Source organism: Myotis lucifugus, unplaced genomic scaffold (genome assembly GCF_000147115.1).
Source record: "Myotis lucifugus unplaced genomic scaffold, Myoluc2.0 scaffold_7144, whole genome shotgun sequence".
In the NCBI taxonomy this organism is placed as follows: domain Eukaryota; kingdom Metazoa; phylum Chordata; class Mammalia; order Chiroptera; family Vespertilionidae; genus Myotis; species Myotis lucifugus.
The window spans coordinates 1-7,909 of NW_005878192.1; the positions used below are offsets into that span (position 1 = coordinate 1).

Sequence of the window (7,909 nt, forward strand, 5' to 3'; positions counted from 1 at the left end):
AGCAACTTTGTGTAGGGGTTAGAAATTCAAATCTTGTCTATGGGTTTTTTTTTTCTTTCTTTTTTGTTGTTGCTTTTGCTTAATTCCTTTACCCTTTTCATCTAGCCCCCCAAGCTCCTCCACTTAGCCATTTGTCAGTCTGTCTTCTGTATCCATGAATCTGTTTCCATTTTATTTGTTTGTTCATTTTTTCATTAGATTCCACATATAAGTGAAATTATATGATACCTGTCTTTCTCTGACTGCCTTATTTCACTTAGCACAGGGGTGGGGAACATCCAGCCCATAGGCCATATCAGGCCTGTGAAATCATTTGGTCTTGCCCTGCCAAGGTATTAGTGGTGAGTTAATTAAATGTTTGGCAGAAAAAAGGTTCCCCACCCTTGAAGCATAATACTCTCCAGGTCCATCCATGCTGTTACCAAAGATAACACTTCCTTCTTTTTTATGGCCAAGTAGTATTCCATTATGTAGATGTACCACAGCTCTTTTATCCACACTCACCTACTAATAGGCACTTGGCCTGCTTCCAAATCTTGGCTATTGTAACTAATGCTGTAATGAACATAGAGTTGCATGTGTTATTTTAAACTAGAGGCCTGGTGCACGAAATTTGTGCACAGGTGTGGTCCGTAGGCCTGGATGGCGATCAAAGCATCCATGTCTGGTGTGGAAGGGCAGGTCCCAGCTGATCCCTGGGCCCCAGGCAGCTCCTGGACCCCCGGGCCCTCACGTGCCCCCCTCTACCTGAGTCATGGTGCCCAAGTCTCCACGTGGAGATGCAGTGAGTGCGGCTGGACGCTATGGGCCGGGGTGCAGCGTGGGCCTCTGGGCCACCCAGTGGTGCTGCATGGAAGCCGGGCGGGCAGCACACTATCTCTCTCCCAGCCGGCCTCAGCAGACCGGCTCCTGCATGAACCCATGGTGATCCTGTCTGGTCCCTGCGGTCCTCATAGCGAATGGCTGAACTCCCGGTGAAACTCCTGGTCGAGGGGACAATTTGCATATTAGGCTTTTATTTCAAGTCTCTTCAGACATATTTCCAGAAGTAGAATTGCTAGGTCATAAGGCAGTTCCAAGTTTTACTTTCTTGAGGAAAAAGAGTTCAAATTCTGACAGTCTGATTCTTACTATCTGGGTCATCTTGAGCAAATTGTTTAACTGTCCTGTGCTCAGTTTTCTCACATTTAAAATGGGAAGAATGATAATGAATTGAATGGAGTATTACTTGTTAAGAGCTTTTAAAATGCCTGGCACTGGTTAACTATGACTACTGTTTCTTGCCGGGGTTCTTGTCCCAGCATCAAGAAAGGTTCAGGAATCTGGAGAAGGCTGTGTGTAGATTAATAAAGAGTCCAGAGGCAAAATATAATTTCGAAAGGCATTTGGGGGTCAGAGGAACTTAGCTAAAAGAGCTAAGTTCTAAGTTCTAAGGACTCAGGTCTAAAGTTTAAGGTCTTAAGGTCTAAGGTCTCCTAGTCCCAGGACCCCATGCAATTTGTCCTGAGTCGAGGCAGATATATACACTTCAAAGGGTATACACAAGAATTGTCAGAATGGGGGAATTAGCCTCCAGCTGTTCAGGTGTTTGGCCAGTAGGAGGCAATAACATGTATATTAAGATGCCCTTTAGCTGTCTGGCAGCCAAGAAATCAATTTAATGTATCCTATTCAGGTTTGGGGAAATGCCATCAGCCATTCCCAGATTCAGCCCTGCTGTCATGCTGGAATTGGTCTCCGGCAGTTTCTCATTAGACTTTACCGTTAAACTGCCTCACAGTCTAGCAGCCTCTCCCTTTGTGATCGCTTTATTGTACATCAGATCCAGGTGTTAAAGGGGAGAAACAATCCAATATATTTTTATGATCTATCTTACAATTTCTTTGAGTATTTGTGCTTATTATTAACTAGGGGCCTGGTGCATAAAGATTTGTGCATGGGGGTTGGGTCCCTCAGCCTGACCTGCTCCCTCTCCAGTCTGAGAGCTCTCAGGGGAGCCCTCTCCAATCCAGGAGTTTCTGTCTGTCTTTTCAGTCATATGAGCGAATTGTCTGAGACTCCCAACCCAGTTTGGTTTGTTGCTCAAAGAATAATAGAGGCATTTTTTTTTTCTTTGCTTCATTGGTGGAGATTTCCTGGAAGTTTTAGGATATCTTCCCTTTAATTTTTCCTAGACACTCTGATTTTACTTATGTCTCTCACCTTTGCTTTCCCTCTATCACCCACCACAACAGTAACAGGCTCACTTTGCTATACTGTCTAACAGCGGTTCTCAACCTGTGGATCGCAACCCCTTTGGCGGTCGAATGACCCTTTCACAGGGGTCGCCTAAGACCATCCTGCATATCAGATATTTACATTACAATTCATAACAGTAGCAACATTACAGTTATGAAGTAGCAACAAAAATCATTTTATGGTTGGGTCACAACACAAAGAACTCTATTTAAAGGGCCAGAAGGTTGAGAACCACTGGTCTAGGAGATCCATCTGCAACCAGAACTACGATTCCCAGCATTCCTGGTGCTCCCCACGCTCTGGACTTCAGCTTCCAGTCCTGGGGCTGCCACCAGAACTACTATTCCCAGAATTCCTGGTGCTCCCCACGCTCTTAGTTTTCCCTTCCTGCTCTGTCTCCATCCCACAGCCTACCACTCTGCCAAGTCCTCCAAGCTGCCAGCTCTCCCTCTCTGCTCTCTATCTGGTGACTTGGGGAGCCAAGGTCCCCAAGACGCTCCACTCTCCACCAGCTATCCCACTCTGCTCTCCACCCGGTGGCTTGGGGGAGTGACAGAAGGAGCCACGTCCCCCAAGCTGCCAGCTCTCCTGCTCTGCTCTCTGCCCGGTGCCTGTGTATGCAAATTAACCCACCATCTTTATCGGGTTAATTTGCATACTCACTCCTGATTGGCTGGTGAGTGTAGTGGAGGGATGGTCAAGTTACATCTTTCTCTTTATTATATAGGAGTAGAGGCCCGGTGCACAAAAATTTGTGCACTCGGGGGGGGGGGGGCAGTCCCTCAGCCTGGCCTGTGCGTTCTCACAGTCTGGGACCCCTCGGGGGATGACCATCTGCTGGCTAAGGCCAGCTCCCCAGGGGATTGGGCCTAAGCTGGCAATCAAACATTCCTCCGGCAGTCCTCGGGGGATGTCCACTTGCCAGCAGGGAGTAGACCTAAGCTGCAGTCAGACATCCTTAGCACTGCTGAGGAGGCAGGAGAGGCTCCCACCACCACCGCTGTACTGGCAGCCATCAGCCTGGCTTGTGGCTGAGCAGAGCTCCTCCATGTGGGAGCTCACTGACCACCAGAGGGCAGCTCCTGCATTGAGCGTCTGCCTCCTGGTGGTCAGTGTGTGTCATAGTGACCAGTCATTCCCAGTCATTCTGCTGTTAGGGTCAGTTTGCATATTACCCTTTTACTATATAGGATAGAGGCCTGGTGCACGGGTGGGGGCCGGCTGGTTTGCCCTGAAGGGTGTCCCGGATCAGGGTGGGGGTCCCGCTTGGGTGCCTGGCCAGCCTGGATGAGGGGCTGATGGCTGTTTTCAGGCTGCCCATACCCCTTTTAGGGTGGGGGTCCCCACTGGGGTGCCTGGCCAGCCTGGATGAGGGGCTGATGGCTGTTTTCAGGCTGCCCGCACCCCCTTCAGGGTGGGGGTCTCCACTGGGGTGCCTGGCCAGCCTGGATGAGGGGCTGATGGCTGTTTTCAGGCTGCCCGCGCCCCCTTCAGGGTGGGGGTCCCCACTGGGGTGCCTGGCCAGTCTGGATGAGGAGCTGAGGGCTGTTTTCAAGCAGGCCAAGCCTTTGGCTGAAGCTCCCAGTCTCTCCTTTTTTCTTTCTTTTTTTTAAAATTTATTCTGGCATTTATTTACCGTCTGTAATTGAAACTTTGTTGCAGCTCCAGCTCCGAGGCTGGCTGGCTGAAAGCAGGTATCTGGGGTTTGTTTAGCTTCTATAATTGCAACATTGTTGCATCTGGAGCTCAGAGCTGGGCCGCCGTAGGCAGGGAACCTTGGCTTCCTCCATCATCGGGGTAACCAAGCCTCATGTTCGCTTCAGCTGCTTGGCTGCCGGCCGCCATCTTGGTTGGCAGTTAATTTGCATATCACCCTGATTAGCCAATGGGAAGCATAGCAGAGGTATGGTTAATTACCATGTTTGTCTATTATTAGATAGGATAACTAACATTTGAATTGACTTTATTATTTACAAAGAATTTTTACTATATAGAGTTTTAGCCTCACAACAATCCCATAATGTTAAGAATTGATAGAATGTGATGTCAGCAAGATGGTGCAATAGGAGTTTTCTACTGTCACCCCTCTCCCTCCCTCCCATACACAGAGCATTGATTTTGACAGTTACCCATAGACAAAATACTGATAGGAGTTAGGGAGTTCCAGCATGGCTTTGGAGCAAAAAATTCCAAGAATAGGTGCACTGAAGAGAATAAGAAGAAATTTTCACTTTACCAGCGTACCTTTCTCCCAAATGACACAACTCGCTGCAAAAAAAGATTCCCTTATTCTGAGATTTCTTCCATAAGGGAATGTGAGAACACATATCTTCTTCCCCACCAGCTGCACAGGATATTTCCAAAGAGGCCTACTTTCTTCTCTCTCCACCTAAAATACTCAGGTAATATGTATGCCTAAGGGGCTGGGAGAAGCTGGGAGTATAGCACCTAGGGCTTGGAACTTATTAATGTGACATGGTTCTTACTAACTGCTTTATGGACCCTATCAGCAAGACTGACCCTGAGCTGCTGGGGACTTCCTGCCCCAGCTGGCCCACATACATGCCCGATGCTCTGCATGCCTCACCCACACATCCTTATGGCTGGCTCCCTGAGAATGATGAGTACCATCTTTTGCACACAGCTAGTGTCCATGTGCAGAAAGCCAGCCTGTCTGTGCCAACCTCCCGCCATCTCCTCCTCCTGATAGGCCCAGCCCTGATCTGCCATGATTGGGGCTGGGCTGGCCGGATCCCACCCATGCACAAATTTATGCCCTGGGCCTCTAGTCAATAAATAAAAAAACAAGTTTTATCTTGGATGTGAAGAAAAGGAAGCCATTGTGCACTGTTGTTGGTAATGCAGACTGGTGCAGCCACTGTGGAAAGCAGTATGGAGTTTCCTCAGTAAATTAAAAATGGAACTGTTTTATGACCCAGTGATTCCACTTCTGGGAACTTATCCAAAAAAACCTGAAACACTGATTTGAAAGAATATATACACCCTATGTTCATTTCAGTGTTGTTTACAATAACCTAGATTTGGAAACAGCCCAAGTGCCCATCCTAATATATAAAAACCCAGGGTCCCTAACATCCAAAATGACCAAAGGCTTGACTGAATTCCAGGCTAGGGAGCTGAGGGAGTGGGAGCTGATCAATCACTGTGGCGAGTGGCTGAAAAGGCAACTTCTTGGTCCCTCCTCCTGGGCCTCAGACTCCAATCAATCGGTGGCGGAGGTGGGGCAGAACTGGGGACTGGATCCCTTAGTAGTCCTCCAGGTTCAATCTTAAGAGGACAGGCCAGGCACCAATGGACCGGCGCTGCTGGCACAATCCTAACAGCGCTGCCGGCCTCCTGGAACTTGGCCTCGGGCATTGAGGCCACTTCCCCTCCCTAGATGCTCCACAAGGAAGAAAGGATACCGCCAGCAGCAACCAGCAGTGACTGCTGGCGGTATCCTTTCTTCCTTGTGGAGCACCTAGGGAGGACTACTAAGGGAGCCAGTCCCCAGTTCTGCCCCACCTCGAATTCTTGGTGCTGATTGATTAGATTCTGATTCACCATCAGAATGAGTGGAAACGCTCCTAGGCTGGGAGACAAATAACTGGTATGAATTGTGCTCAGGGGCTAGACAGCCCCTGGTCAGGCTATTGAAGAGAGCAACTGCTGTTCATGTCTATGTTGTGGGCTGCCGGCCTCTTCGCATCCATCTGGTGGACTCTGAGGACCAAGAGATGGAAGTACAGTCACCACCAGGCATCACCATTGGCCATGTCCTGCAGCCCTGGCATCCCTTCCTCCCCAAGTTCTCCATTCAAGATGCCAATTGCCATACGATCCTGTGAGTGGTGGAGCCCTGCTGGACCTGTGGCTGTGGCACGGACACCTACTTTGAGGTGAAGACTCCGGATGAGTCCCACAGCATGGGCCGCATCAGCAAGCAGTGGGGGGAGGCGGGCCTGTTCCAAGAAGCCCTCACGGATGCAGATGACTTTGGCTTGCAGTTCCCGCTGGATCTGGATGTGAGAGTGAAGGCTGTACTGCTGGGAGCCACATTCCTCATTGACTACATGTTCTTTGAGAAGTGAAGAGGCACTGGGCCCTCTGCCATCACCAGTTAGATGGCATCTCAGGGAGAGGATCATCACCTCAGCCAGAACTCAAGATGGTCACCTGGCCTGGCCTGGCCCCTCCTCAGAGGCAACCCTTTTCTCCATGTTCACTGCAGAGGACAGACAGGGATGCCTAAGAGACTGGGGCCATGGTGCCCCATCCCTACCCTACTCCCCTGGCCTCCTTTACCTGTGGCCCTCACAGAAGGGTATGTATGAGAGCCCTTCCCCTGCTACCTCTCACCACTGTCTCTGGCCATCCCTCAGCACACAGACATATTGGCTTTCAAACTTGCCCTACTCACATTCTCTCACCCCCTTCCAGGGCCTCTGCTCTGGAGGGGGCCTTTGGAATCCAGGGCTCTGGGATTTTACAACAGAGCTGGGGTGGGAAAGGGTAAACAACACCAAAAATGGCTGATATGGCCACCCACCTCTGCCACAGCTTGACCAGTTTAGTTCAGCCTCAGAACGTGGCACTCAGAGGAGATGCCTACTTCCCCAGCAATGGCTCTAGGGCAGGGGTGGGCAAACTTTTTGACTCAAGGGCCACAATGGGTTCTTAAACTGGACCGGAGGGCCGGAACAAAAGCATGGATGGAGTGTTTGTGTGAACTAATATAAATTCAAAGTAAACATCATTACATAAAAGGGTACGGTTTTTTTTTTTTTTTTAGTTTTATTCATTTCAAACGGGCCGGATCCGGCCCGCGGGCCGTAGTTTGCCCACGGCTGCTCTAGGGCCTCAGCTCCAGTCCCAACTCCTTTCTCCCTTGTCCCTCCCTACAGCTGGTGCTTGCTACAGCTCCGTGTGCCTTAATTAACAACTCCTTTCTTCCCTGTTCCTACAAAGGAGGCTGCATCTTTGTATGTTATATTCATATAAACTTTGTAACATTTTGGAAAAAAAATAAAACACAAAACGATGACCAAGAGAATGCCACAGTCAGCGTCCAGAGTCTGGCTCAGGAGAACGGAGAGAAGGGAGAATTCCATAAGTTGGCCGATGCCAAGATATTTCTAAGTGACTGCCTGGCATGTGACAGTTGTGTGACCACAGAGGAATGAGTCCAAGTTTCTCAGCAGTGGTAAGGACCAGCGAGCAGGTGGGCGATGAGTGAGGGGTTCCGGACTGCGAGAGGGATTTCCAACTGTCGGCTGGTGGACATCCCCTGAGGGGTCCCGGACTGTGAGAGGGTGCAGGCTGGGCTGAGGGACAACCCCCAGTGCACTGATTTTGTGCACCGGGCCTCTTGTCAGTAGATAAGTGGCTAAAAAAGCACTGGTACATTTACACAGTGGAATACTACATAGCTGTTAAAAAAGGAAATTTTTGCTTCAGCATGGATGGACCTAGAGAGTATTATGCTAATTGAAATAAACCAGCCAGAGAAAGACATAAAACATATGATTTCACTTATATGTGGAATCTCATAAACCAAATGAACAAACAAAATAGAATACACTTCAGATACAGAGAACACTCTGATAGCTGTAGAGGGAAGGTGGGGTGACTGGGTAAAAGGGGAAGGATAAGCAAAAAATAAATCCAGCTG

General features: G+C 49.2%; 1 pseudogene; it reads left to right on the forward strand.

Moving 5' to 3' along the window:
* The first annotated feature begins 5,339 nt into the window (after window positions 1–5,339).
* Window positions 5,340–6,362, forward strand: LOC111824795 (annotated as a pseudogene).
* Window positions 6,363–7,909: the final 1,547 nt, after the last annotated feature.